Consider the following 13414-nt stretch of genomic DNA (forward strand, 5'->3'; position numbering starts at 1 on the left):
CTTTAGGAGTCATTTATGAGATACTTTGTCAAATATCAGCCAGCTCACCTTTATCCCCTTCAAAGACATGTAGTAGATTTCTAAATCACTTCTGGAACCTTTTAAAAAATTGGTGTTAAATTGGCCACTCTCCAATCTTTCAGTGCCATGCTTGATTTTGAAGATACATTACATATTACTAGCAATAGTTCTACATTTTTATTTTTCAGTTCTATCAGTACGCTGGGATGTTTACCATCCAGTCCAGGTAATTTGCTACTCTTCAATTTGTTAAAATGCCCCATTTCATCTTCCATGTTTATAGAGATTTGTCTCAGTTTCCCTGACTCATCAGCATTGAATACCATTTCTGGTACTAGTATCTCCCCATGAGATTGAATAAGAGCAGCAAGAGGGCTAAGGAAAATGTTAGAGGTGAAAGGACAGAAACCTGTGGAATCCCACAGGTCAGGGGCCAGAGGGTAGCTTTAGAAGAGAGGGTAACCAACTTACAGGTACGATCTGAAAGAAAAGAAGTAAACCAAGAATAAATCAATCCTGTAATTCCTAGTGCAGCAAGTTGTGAAAGTAAAAGTGAATGATTAACCCCTCCACCAATTAGATCCACCCTATCACTGTTGATATAATTTGTAGCCTGCTATGACAGTGTCCCATTGGTTATCTTCCTTCTACCAGGTCTCAGAGATGCCTATTATATCTATCATTTCATTTAGGGCAACATATTCTAACTCTCCCATCTTATTTCTTAAGCTTCTGGCATTTGCATACAGACATTTCAAAAAATGTTTGCTGTTCCTATTTACAACTTGCTCAGCAGTTGACAGTGAAAATTTGTAATCTTTAAAATCTGTCTGCTCTGTATTTAAAGACACCTGGTCTTCTATGATCTTTATTGCAACTTCTATCGAGATGTCCTCTCTTTCCTGTTCTGGTGATACCTTTTAGAGATACCTTGATCTGAATCATAGGCTTTTGAGCAACTGTCAGCCTTTCCCCAGTTTCTAGTTTTAAAGTTGTTGTATCTCCTTTTGTAAATGTTGATATGAGCATCCTAGTTCGTTATGAAGGAACCCATCTTTCCGGAATAGGGCCCCCCCCCCCTTCCCGAGAATGTTGCCCAGTTCCTAACAAATCTAAAACCCTCCTCCCTGCATCATCATCTCATCCATGAATTGAAACTCTGGAGCTCTGCCTGGGCCCTGCGCATGGAATGGGGAACATTTCTGAAAAAGCTACCCTGGAAGTTCTGGATTTGAGCTTTCTACCTAAGAGCCTAAATTTGGCTTCTAGAACCTCACTCCCACAGTTTCCTAAGTCATTGGCACTCACAGGAATCAAGACAGCATGCTCCTCCCCAGCACTGTCTAAAATCTTATCTAGGTGCCACGTGAGGTCCCCCACCTTCGTATTAGGCTGGCAAGTGACCAAGAGACCCTCACATCCACCAGCCACCCAGCTATCTACATTCATAATGATTGAATCTCCAACTACAATGGCAGTTCTAGCCTTTCCCTCCTGGGCAAAAGCCAGGGCTGCCGAGAGACAACGCTGGGCCCGGGGCAAACTATCTTAAGCCCCCCCCCCCCCCCCCCCCCCCGTGCACCACACATAAGGCAAAAGTCAACATTTTGATAATATTTATATAACTTAATATATTGTAAGCTCTGTCGCGCAGGGACTGTCTCTTCATGTTCAAGTGTACAGCACTGCGTATGTCTAGTAGCGCTTTAGAAATAAGTAGTAGTAGTAGTAGTAGTAGTACATACATATTTTGTCCCTTCATTAAAGCAAACATTTTTTCCTCTTAATTATTAAATGAATACCTATTTATAGAGTTGAGATTTATAATGGCTCTTTTGGCACTTCTTTGCAATATAAAAGAACATTGTTTTCCATCTTTACAAAAGATATGATGACAACATCTCTTTTGCTGTATGATGGCACAGAAGTGCTGAAACTCAAAATAGGAGAAAAGGAGTGTGGCAAAGGGAATGAAGCACAAAGAAAATGGTCCCCGACCTATTAATCGATATTTTTTCTCCCACACTTTACAACTTTTCAAAGTTGCCACAATATCATTATATGTCTATTATTGGTTTCTCAAATTTAGCCTCAGTGGTGCTTAATTGTCCAATACTTAATTTTTGGCAATTGATCTACGCACCAAATTCCTCATCGGCTTCTACATAATTATAATAACTTAGCTGAGCTGGCTCTAGAACGGCATAAGGGGGGAGTCCTTGATACAGCCTAGCAGGCGAAACATGCATGTCGGACAGTTTTGAGCCCCCTGTCCAAATATACTTAAGTGCTTTAAAATATTCTTCAAATAATTATGTAGAAGCCAATGAGGAATTTGGTGTGTAGATCAATTGCCAAAAACTAAGTATTGGACAATTAAGCACCACTGAGGCTTTAAATAAGACAGGAATGAGCGTACCAAAATATTAGAAACTTCTAGAACGAGCAGGATAGGCAGGGCAGGCTTGCATTTATAAAGAATTATAAACAATAATTTTATTACCTGGTCCTGGCACGTGATGTGTGACAACACAGCTCGGCTGGCTGGTGGTGCTGCTCTTTCCTCAGTCCAGTCCAGTCCAGTGCACAAGTCTGACTGTGCACACTCAAATCGCCCGACCAGCGGCCTCCAAAATTGCTTGCTTAGGGGTAAGGGGTCCAGTGCTGCAGCTCTCCCACTAATTATTATTGCTCCAGCTCCGCCTCCAGTCACACAACTGCAGCATTCCCGTGACTCCCGTCCCATCCATGATCCACCAGAACGGAAGTTGAACGACCAGGGCAGGCCACTCCAAATTTAGCCCGCCAGACGCCACCTGTCCTTCTGATGATGATGACCCGCAGTCCCGCACGACGCGACCCGGTCGGAAGACAGGAGCAGCAGGCACTAGCCCCACCCGCCCCGTAGCCGTAGCACAGCAGCATAGGCTGGCGCCGCTGGCCATACGCAGGAGCAGAGCGAATCGCGAGGCTGTCTGCAACTGTGGAGGACTGTATGCGTGAGGCAAGCACGGAGGGAGCTGGAGGAAAAAAAACATTACAGCGATCGCCGCCGGACCCCCCTTTCAGGCCGGGCCTGAGGAATTTTGTCCCCCCTGTCCTCTCCTCCCGGTGGTCCTGGCAAAAGCCCCTGGAGACACATCCTCAGTGCAAGATGATGTTTCACCCCCTGGAAGGCAGGTCATTGCTACAGGATCACTTCCTGCTTCTCCACGGTGATACTCTTCCTTCAGGTGACCTTTCATCTCCATGGCAGCACAGAGGTTGCCAGATTACAGGTGTTCTACTCTACTATGTCCCTGTAGGCCTCCTGTATAAAACTCTCTATCTGCTTCAGCTCCTCCAAGTCTGCTAATCTAGCCTCTAGAGATTGGACCCGTTCCCTGAGTGCTAGGAGCTCTTTGCACTGAGTACTCGCAAATGCCTTTCCACCAACTGGGAAATAATCAAACACATGGATAGCCCCCTTCTCGTTGCTGGACTGCTACCTGCATCTTATTATTGATTATTTTTAATTGCTATTAGAGTAGGAACATGTAAACTAGAGTCCTTTAAGATTGCTAGTTATATGCTAGGCGAGGCATCAACAAATATTCTTAGAACCTAGGAGCCAGTCTAAAAATCTGGGGGCCAGATTTGGTCCTAATGTAATTTAGTTATTTATGCATGGACCCACCAAGAGTTTGGGGGCAGGAGGAAGAGAGAAAGGGGAAAAGACAGAGATATGCTGGACCCATACAGAATGAGTGGGAGGGAGATGGAGAGCCAGAGCAGAGAAGGGGATCTGAGTTTAATTCCTGGTGCAGCTCCTTGTGACTCTGGGAAAGTCACTTTGACCTGCCATTGCCCCAGGTACAAAAACAAAACAAAACCTACCTGTATGTAAACTGCTTTGATTGTACCACAGAAAGGTGATCTATCAAACCCCTTCCCCTTTCTCCTAAAGTTGTTATGGCTTCTAAAAGTGGGTAAACCTACCTACTCACTCCAACCTGCCCCCGCAAGGAGCTTCAGCCTCTCCCCATCACTGATTCATTCACCCACCTACTCCCTTAGGAATACCTTTAGCATTTCCATTACCCATCTACTCCAACAACAGCTGTGGCATCACACCCCTTGCTGCAGTAGTCTCTCCCTCCCCCCTTGGGCAGCAGCTTTCTCAACCACTCGTCAAACATTACCCCCATCCTGAGCGGTAGCTTCTTTTAAACCCCCACTCCAAGTATTAGCCTCACTGAACCCCTAACTTCTCCCACCTTCCCCAGAGGAATAGCCATTTTGAATCCCTCATTTCCTCTCCCCAACTCACATAGTAGTTTCTCTCATGGTCTACCCCCATCCCACACAATGGTCCCTCTCATGATCCCCCACCCCACTCCCATATCAAATTCCACATAGCAAACTCTCCTGATCCCCCCATTTCCCACATCTACACCTACCCCATCACATCCCACACAGTTGTCTCTCCTGATCCCCCCCCCCCCCCCCTGTCTCTGTCATGGCTCAGTTCCTTATCCCACACAGTGGTCTCTCTCATGATCCCCCACCTCATCCCACATCACATCACATCCCACACAGTAGTCTCTCATGCCCCCCCCCCCCAAAAAAAAAAAAAACATGGCTCTTTTAATATTTAAGCAGCCTTACCAGAGGTTGTAGACTTTTCTTCTGCAGGCTGTTCTGCTCCAGCTGTTCCTGCTGCTCTTCTGCTCCTCTCTCCAGCCCCTGATGCTCCTCTTTCACCACCGCTGCTCTCTTCAGCACCCCAATGCTCCTCTTCAGTGCTCCTGTTTCACTACCACCTCTGCTCTCTTTAGTGCCTGGATGCTTCTATGCAGTATCCCGATGCTCTGCCATTGCTGTCACTCAAACACCATGTGAAGAAAGTGAAAATTTGTTTAAAAACCCTCCACTGCTGCACAGCCTCCACTGCTAGATCGCTACTCCACGTAGGCTTGTAGACCTCTTTATGAAGGCTCCATTGGCTAAAGAGAGGGTGCGTGATTTCCCGGTCAATAACAGCTGCTTGCCTTGCCAGCCAGTGAGATGCTGCTTTCATTCCTGGGCAAGGAAAGCAGCATTTCATTGGTCAGAAAGCAGCATCTCATTTCCTGCCAGGAAGAAGAGGTATATTATTAATATTTTTTTCCGGCTGCAAACCTTAGGTGCCATGTCTGATTTTTTAGTTACTGTGGAGGGGTATCATCGAAAGGGGCTCCCAGGTTCTCCTGAGGACGTCCTCACAGGACATCCCAGCAAAGGGGTGGGGAAACCCGTATTATTGAAACAAGATGGGCGCCTATCTTTTGTTTCGATAATACGGTCGGGGACACCCAAATCTTGACATTTAGGTTGTCCTTAGAGATGGCCGTCGTTAGACTTGGTCGTTTCTGATTTTCGGCGATAATAGAAACTAAAGACGCCCATCTCAGAAATGATCAAATGCAAGCCCTTTGGTCATGGAAGGAGCCAGCATTTGTAGTGCACTGGTCCCCCTGACATGCCAGGACACCAACCGGGCACCCTAGGGGGCAATGCAGTGGACTTCAGAAAAAGTTCCAAGGTACATAGCTTCCTTACCTTGGGTGCTGAGCTCCCCAAAACCCACTACCCACAACTGTACACCACTACCATAGCCCTTATGGGTGAAGGGGGCAACTAAATGTGGGTACAGTGGGTTTCTGGTGGGTTTTGGAGGGCTCACATTTACCACCACAAGTGCAGCAGGTGGGGGGGGGGTATGGGCCTGGGTCTGCCTGCCTAAAGTGCACTGCACCCACTAAAACTGCTGCAGGGACCTGAAAACTGCTGTCACGGAGCTGAGTATGATATTTGAGGCTGGCATAGAGGCTGGAAAATATATTTAAAAAAATTTTTTGAGGGTGGGAGGGGTTAGTGACCACTGGGGGAGTAAGGGGAGGTCATCCCCGATTCCCTCTGGTGATCATCTGGTTAGTTCAAGCACCTTTTTGTGGCTTAGTCGTAAGAAATAAAGGACCAAGTAAAGTCGTTCAAGTGCTCATCAGGGACGCCCTTTTTTCCATTATGGGTTGAGGACACCCATGTGTTAGGCACGCCCAATATCCGCCTTCACTACACTTCCGACACGCCCCCGAGAACTTTGGTCATCACCGTGACGGAAAGTAGTTGGGTACGCCCAAAATTGGCTTTCCATTATGCCAATTTGGGCGACCTTGTAACCACTCGCCTCCACCTACCCTCCTCTCCTCCTTCCTGTACACATTAATTGATTTGATTTGATTACTTTATTTTTTTGTCTATTAGATTGTAAGCTCTTTGAGCAGGGACTGTCGTTCTTCTATGTTTGTGCAGCACTGCATATGCCTTGTAGCGCTATAGAAATGCTAAATAGTAGTAGTAGTAGTAAGGATGCCCATCTCCCGATTTGTGTCGAAAGATGGGCATCCTTCTCTTTTGAAAATAAGCCTGATAGTGACCTGGTGCCTGGGGTATGTCGAGCTAATATTTATATTTTATTATTATTTTTTATGCTATTAGTAGGCTATGGATCTAAGTAGATTGTATTTCTAAGAGCTGATCACTGGCTGATAGAGATGCCCTTATTAAATCTATAGCTTTCTAATTGGTTCAAGGGCTATAAATCAGAGATCTGGCCAGGGGTGGGTGGCAGGGAATTAAAGTCTAAACTGAGGTTTCCTGTAACTATTAGCTGTCTTTTATATTGATAACTTAAAAATAGCCCCTTAAATGCTAGCCTATGGAACTGTAACAGAGACTTTATATTCTAAAAAAACAAAAAACAAAAATATATTCCTTAAACCTCTTTGCTAAGTGAGCAAAGTAACTTAAAATAAAGTCTACCTTTCCTCAACTTTTACAGCAATTCCTCAGCAAATTCTTACCAATGAAGTTCTTTCCGTCTCTGAAAGTCCTCTCACAGCAACTCTTCTGGACACTGTGTTGCATAACAAGTTTTGCTTTGAGCACTAGGGATGGTTAATGTCTTGAATGGCTCCTACCTAGATAAGTTCAGCTGATGGGGTCCATATCCAGAAATTCAGTAGCATTTTCCAGATAACCCTTCTGAATATATGGTCAGTATGCCTCATTACTATCTGGATAGTGCAAGGGCGGTTCAGGAACGGAGCTGCGAGTTACCCGGTGAATGACGATATTCAGTCTGCTAATGATGTAACTTCCAGAATAAAGATAGGACAGAAAATGGCTTCCCTAACTTAATCTAGTTATCTATCTGGGTACCAGTCTGAATACTGCCTGCACCCAGATATTCAGAGCTGTCCAGTATCCGGATACTACAGTGAATATCCGGATATAAAAAAACAGTGGCAAGGGGATAAAATATATATATCTGTTCCGAGCTTGGGTGTTTATTTATTTATTCAGTTATTTTAATCAACCCTTCGTCCTAACAACCCAATTTTCAGTTGGCTTTAACTTAACCAGTCATGGAGATTAATGTAAAATGCAAAAAAATGATCACACTTTTTGCCCTCCTTCCATCATTTCCCTTCATGTACAGATAATATTGGGCCACGCACTATTCAACTTGATATTATCCATGTAAGTTTTGATAATACCTGAACAGTGAAGTTTTAGGGGGACATTAGCTGTTGGTGAATGTATAACTTCTTTTTGAATCCTGGCCCCAGACAGATGAGCAAATTATGACATGGAAAACTGTAGTTAAAGCACACAAATGACATAAACAATAAAATGTTTGTAGTTCTAAATCTGTATGAGTCAATGGAGTGTATAGAAATATATTGTGGCATCGCTACGTTGCTGAACAATTCTAGGATAAGTATTTTTGCTGTGCCTTGATTTTGCTTATATTTTGATTTGTGTAAATCACTTTATTGCATACAAAAAATGTTAAAATCAGGACTGTTATGTGGGACTGATAACTGAAATAAAGAGCTCTCACTGAACAGTAACTATGTACAGTGATTAAGCTCCAGTTTCTGAGGGTCCGTATTCTCCATTTGTAGATCACAGGGTCTTTTTGGATTCATAGCTTTTATAAAGAAAACATAGGCACCTATGTCTCTTTATAGAAAAGAGTACTCAGAAGCCATTGAAACCACTTCTCGATAAAGTTTTAATACCTAATTCTAATTATAGAGCCACCTCGTGGCTGAAGCATTAGGTCACATATTGGATGCCACCTAAACAAAAAAGATTAGAAAGGGAAAGCAGGAATCAGTTTTGCCATTAATATCCTAAATTAAATAAATAACTTTTTCCAACTGAGTATGTGGACGGTATGGATGGGCAGAATGAATGGACCTGATATTCAGTGACCAGCGTTTTGCTGACCACTGCCAACATTTAACCAAGACATTCAATGCTGGACCATGACTGGCATTCAACACTTAGGGTTTTTTTTAGTAAGCCTAAGTAACATAATTAGCATGCATTAATGATTGGCATGTGCTAAACACCAGAACCGTCCATATATTCCTATATGTACCTCTAGTATTTAGCGCACACCACTACTACTACTACTACTACTTAACATTTCTAGAGCGCTACTAGGGTTACGCAGCGCTGTACAATTTAACAAAGAGAGACAGTCCCTGCTCAAAGAGCTTACAATCTAATAGACAAGTGAACGGTCGGTCTGATAGGGGCAGTCAAATTGGGGCAGTCTGGATTCACTGAACAGTAAGGGTTAGGTGCCGAACGCAGCATTGAAGAGGTGGGCTTTAAGCAAAGACTTGAAGACGGGCAGGGAGGGGGCTTGGCGTAAGGGTTCAGGAAGGTTGTTCCAAGCATAGGGTGAGGCGAGGCAGAATGAGCGGAGCTTGGAGTTGGCGGTGGTGGAGAAGGGTACTGAGAGGAGGGATTTATCCTCTGAACGGAGGTTACGGGCGGGAACGTAAGGGGAGATGAGGGTAGAAAGATAGTGAGGGGCAGCAGACTGAGTGCATTTGTAGGTAAGAAGGAGAAGCTTGAATTGAATGCGGTATCTGATCGGAAGCCAGTGAAGTGACCTGAGGAGAGGGGTGATATGAGTATATCGGTTCTGGCGGAATATGAGACGTGCAGCAGAGTTCTGAACAGATTGAAGGGGGGATAGATGGCTAAGTGGGAGGCCGGTGAGGAGTAAGTTGCAGTAGTCCAGGCGAGAGGTAATGAGAGCGTGGACGAGAGTTCGGGTGGTGTGTTCAGAGAGGAAAGGGCAAATTTTGCTGATGTTAAAGAGGAAGAAGCGACAAGTCTTGGCTATCTGCTGGATATGCACAGAGAAGGAGAGAGAGGAGTCAAAGATGACTCCGAGGTTGCGGGCAGATGAGACGGGGAGGATGAGGGTGTTATCAACTGAGATAGAAAGTGGAGGAAGAGGAGAAGTGGGTTTTGGTGGAAAGACGATAAGCTCGGTCTTGGACATGTTCAGTTTCAGGTGGTGGATGGACATCCAGGCAGCAATGTCGGATAAGCAGGCCGATACCTTTGCCTGGGTCTCCGCGGTGATGTCTGGTGTGGAGAGATACAGTTGGGTGTCATCAGCATAGAGATGATACTGGAAACCATGAGATGAGATCAGGGAGCCCAGGGAAGAGTTGTAGATTGAGAAGAGAAGGGGTCCAAGGACCGATCCCTGGGGAACACCAACAGATAAGGGGATGGGGTGGAGGAAGATCCATGAGAGTGAACTTTGAAGGTGTGGTGGGAGAGATAGGAGGAGAACCAGGAGAGGACAGAGCCCTGGAACCCAAATGAGGACAGTGTGGCAAGAAGTAAGTCATGATTGACAGTGTCAATCACCAATCAGCATACGCTACAAACATAATCGTGACTTTGTAAAACACCCCCTAAACCATCTATAGGTTGCCAAATAAAGATACGACTGGTTTTTATGTGGTCCTATTTATGTGGTTAATCTGTCTGATTAAGTGCTGAATATCAGGACTGAAACAGCCAAGTGCCCCTCCCCAGAACACCTTACAATAGACGTTTTCAGTTCAGAAGTAACCAGTTAAATGCCACTGAAAATTAACAGTTAGTCTTAAACAGATGATTTAACCATCCAGGAGCTGTTTCTGGCCAGTTAAATCACTTTGAAAATGACTTCTATGTTTTTATTTAAATGCAGAATACATCAGGCAAAGATGATCTCCTATTTATATTATTTACTGCAGTCCATAGTCTAAACCAGAATTGTGCATTTCAATCTATATGAATTAAACTGTATGATTTACTCTATTCTTATATGAAAATCAGGTAGAAATTAAACACCTTACCTGTCTGCGTGCATTACACTTGATCAAGATGAGCTCACAAGTAGATGGGTAACAGTGCATAAATTTTGTCTGGTGACATCTGGAACAACTATAACAATTCCAGAAGGAGAAAAACAGAAGTGTTGAGATCATAGACCCTTTCCTGAAATCCTTCAGCCTTCTGGTTGGGTTAAGTATATAATTTTCTGTTATATCCTAGATCTTTGATTTAGTATCTTGGATGTGTTATCCACTAAGAACTGCTTGTCAGAATTAGTGGGCTATAAATGAAAAAACTGTAACTGTATATATAAAATCAGATCTCAGTCTCAGTGGCTGCTGTTTGCTCTATAGATACCACTGGGAGTAAATCACAACATGTAGCCAAAGATTATAATAAATTAGAGACACTAAGGAATAAAACTAGTAAACCTAGATACTGAGAAAGGGTAAGGAATCTCCTTCCTACATGCAAGGAAACAATTATTTTTGCTTTGTAACCTACCGAGAGCTGTGATGGATTGCCGGCCTAAAAATGTTTTGAAAATAAATAAAAGATCTTTTTAAACAGTGAGCAATTGATATATAAATGATTACCAGATCAATTTTAAACCGGCATAGGCATTTAACCCCTGGATTCTATAAAGGCCACCAAAAGCTATTTTGATAAAAGGATCTCCTTCATTTAGTCACAATAGGTGAATAACCTCACAGTCCAAAGTGAATTTGAAGTGAATCTTCGAAAAGTTTTGCACAAATTTATACTCCACACAGTTCAATTTTTAAATGTATTTTTCTAAATATAAAAAAGTGCAAAAATGGGAGGAAAAGACCTCATCAAACTGAAGCTGCAGACTTAGACAAGACCGTATTCTTTACAGCCATCAGTTAAAAAAAATAATCATTGTTCAGCACCACACGAAAAGAAATATTTCAGACCAGTGATTACTTTCTTAACTACATCTACTTTGTTCTTTGAATGATCTACGCTGTGTTTGTGCTGCTCATAGCTTTGTAGATCCCTGCTTTTCATTGTTCCCTATTTGCTGAATCCGACCCTATGTGTATAAATGGCAGTGATGAATATCTAGGTAATGCAGTTACCGGTACTCTGAGGTTAGTTCTATAACAGGTGCAATTTTAAGCCTGTTCTATAAAGAAAAATAAGTGCTCACTTTATTTATAGAATATTAGCAAAACTGGATGAAAATACACTATGTTAAAGTATGACCACTTGCACAAGCGATGTCTTCACTCCTTATGTACTATCCTTACTTCCTCTGCATTATATAACCTTGTCTAAGTATTTAGCATATCACAACTAGACTATTGTTTCTCAGTTTATGCAGGGATTCCTATATACCTATTACATTGTTTGCAAACATTACAAAATACTGCTGTTCGGATACTTTGCCACGCTTGCAGAAATGATCATGTGAACCCCAATGTTGCATTTTCTACATTGGCTTCCTATCCAATATCATATACAATTTAAGAACCCATGTCTTATTTTTAAAGCATAGACACCCCTCTCTACTTGTCAACGTTTACCATTCCATAAATTCCCTCCCGGTCTCTATGTTCCCTTGATGCTTATCGTCTCGTACTTCCTTTGCCAAAGAAAGCACAATATGAGTCAACTAGGACATTGGCCTTCTTTTTATTTTGGCCCTGTGATTTTGGAATGACTTACCTCCTTATATGAGGTAGAAAAGTCATTTTCTGTATTTAAATCTCAACTTAAAATGTACTACTTTGAATTGACATATGAATTTTTGTCCCCTACTTCTAAGCAGGTTTCCAATGCACCTGGGAGACATGGCAATCTCCTTGTGTCTCTTACTGTTACCTCCCTGATTCTTCTTTTCCCCTCTTCTATAGTGAATGAATAGTTAGAGTCCATTCTATCAATTGTATCAATAGAAATCAAACAAAATAAAAAATGGAAAAGAAAATAAGATTATACCTTTTTTATTGGACATAACTTAATACATATCTTGATTAGCTTTCGTAGGTTGCCCTTCTTTGTCAGATCGGAAATAAGCAAATGTGTTAGCAGATAGTATATATAAGAGAAACATCAAAGCATTACTTTGACAGTCTGACAGAGTAGGAGGGTGGGGGTATGCATGGGGACATCAAAGCATTTCATTGATATTCTAACAGGATGGGTGTTGGTAGGTGAGAGGAGGGTAATAAACAGAGAAATACAGCTTTATGGTTTATAATGGGTTAGAAAACCCAGATCCTTATTAAGTCCTGTTTGTTGGATGTCAAAATATTCAATCATTCTTATTTCAAAGGTCTTACGTTCCTGTATTGTTTTAAATTTACCTTTCAGTATTCTTACTGCGAAGGGAGGAGTGGCCTAGTGGTTAGGGTGGTGGACTTTGGTACTGAGGAACTGAGTTCAATTCCCACTTCAGGCACAGGCAGCTCATTGTGAATCTGGGCAAGTCACTTAACCCTCCATTGCCCCATGTAAGCCGCATTGAGCCTGCCATGAGTGGGAAAGCACAGATTACAAATGTAACAAAAAAAAATCACTGGTGTAGTGTTCTGGTCTTGTGAAGTGTTGACCCACAGGGGTGGGGGCTTGACTGACACTGGCTATTTTCATGTGATGTCTGTGCAGATTGAATATTGTCTTAAGCATCTGGCCTGTTTCTCCAATATAGCATCCTTCATTACATTTTTTACACTGAATGATATATACCACATTGGAAGATGAGCATGTAAAATAGTCCTTTATGTTGAATATTTTTCCTTTGTGAATGACTGTGGGGTCTTGTGAAATGTTTTGGCATAGTTTGCAGCTGGCTGTGTTACAGGGAAATGTGCCCTTTTCTTTTTCCGTCTGTGTTGGAAGTTTACTTCTGATCAGCTTGTGTTTTAAATTTTGTGGCTGTCGGAAGGCCAGCACTGGTGGGGATGGGAATATCTCTTTCAGTAATTCATCTTCCTGGAGTAGTGGCTGTAGGTCTCTTATGATTTTCCTCAGTTTCTCCAGCTCAGGGTTGTATGTCACTACAAGGGGAATTCTGTCTGTGGCTTTTTTTTCTTTGTACTGTAGCAGATTTTCCCTGGGTGTTTTGAGGAAGGAGGCAATATTCTTGGAGATTATTTTGGGGTTGTAGCCTTTCTGTTTGAAGGATGCAGTTTATTTC

Source organism: Microcaecilia unicolor, chromosome 1, assembly GCF_901765095.1.
Source record: "Microcaecilia unicolor chromosome 1, aMicUni1.1, whole genome shotgun sequence".
Taxonomy (NCBI): domain Eukaryota; kingdom Metazoa; phylum Chordata; class Amphibia; order Gymnophiona; family Siphonopidae; genus Microcaecilia; species Microcaecilia unicolor.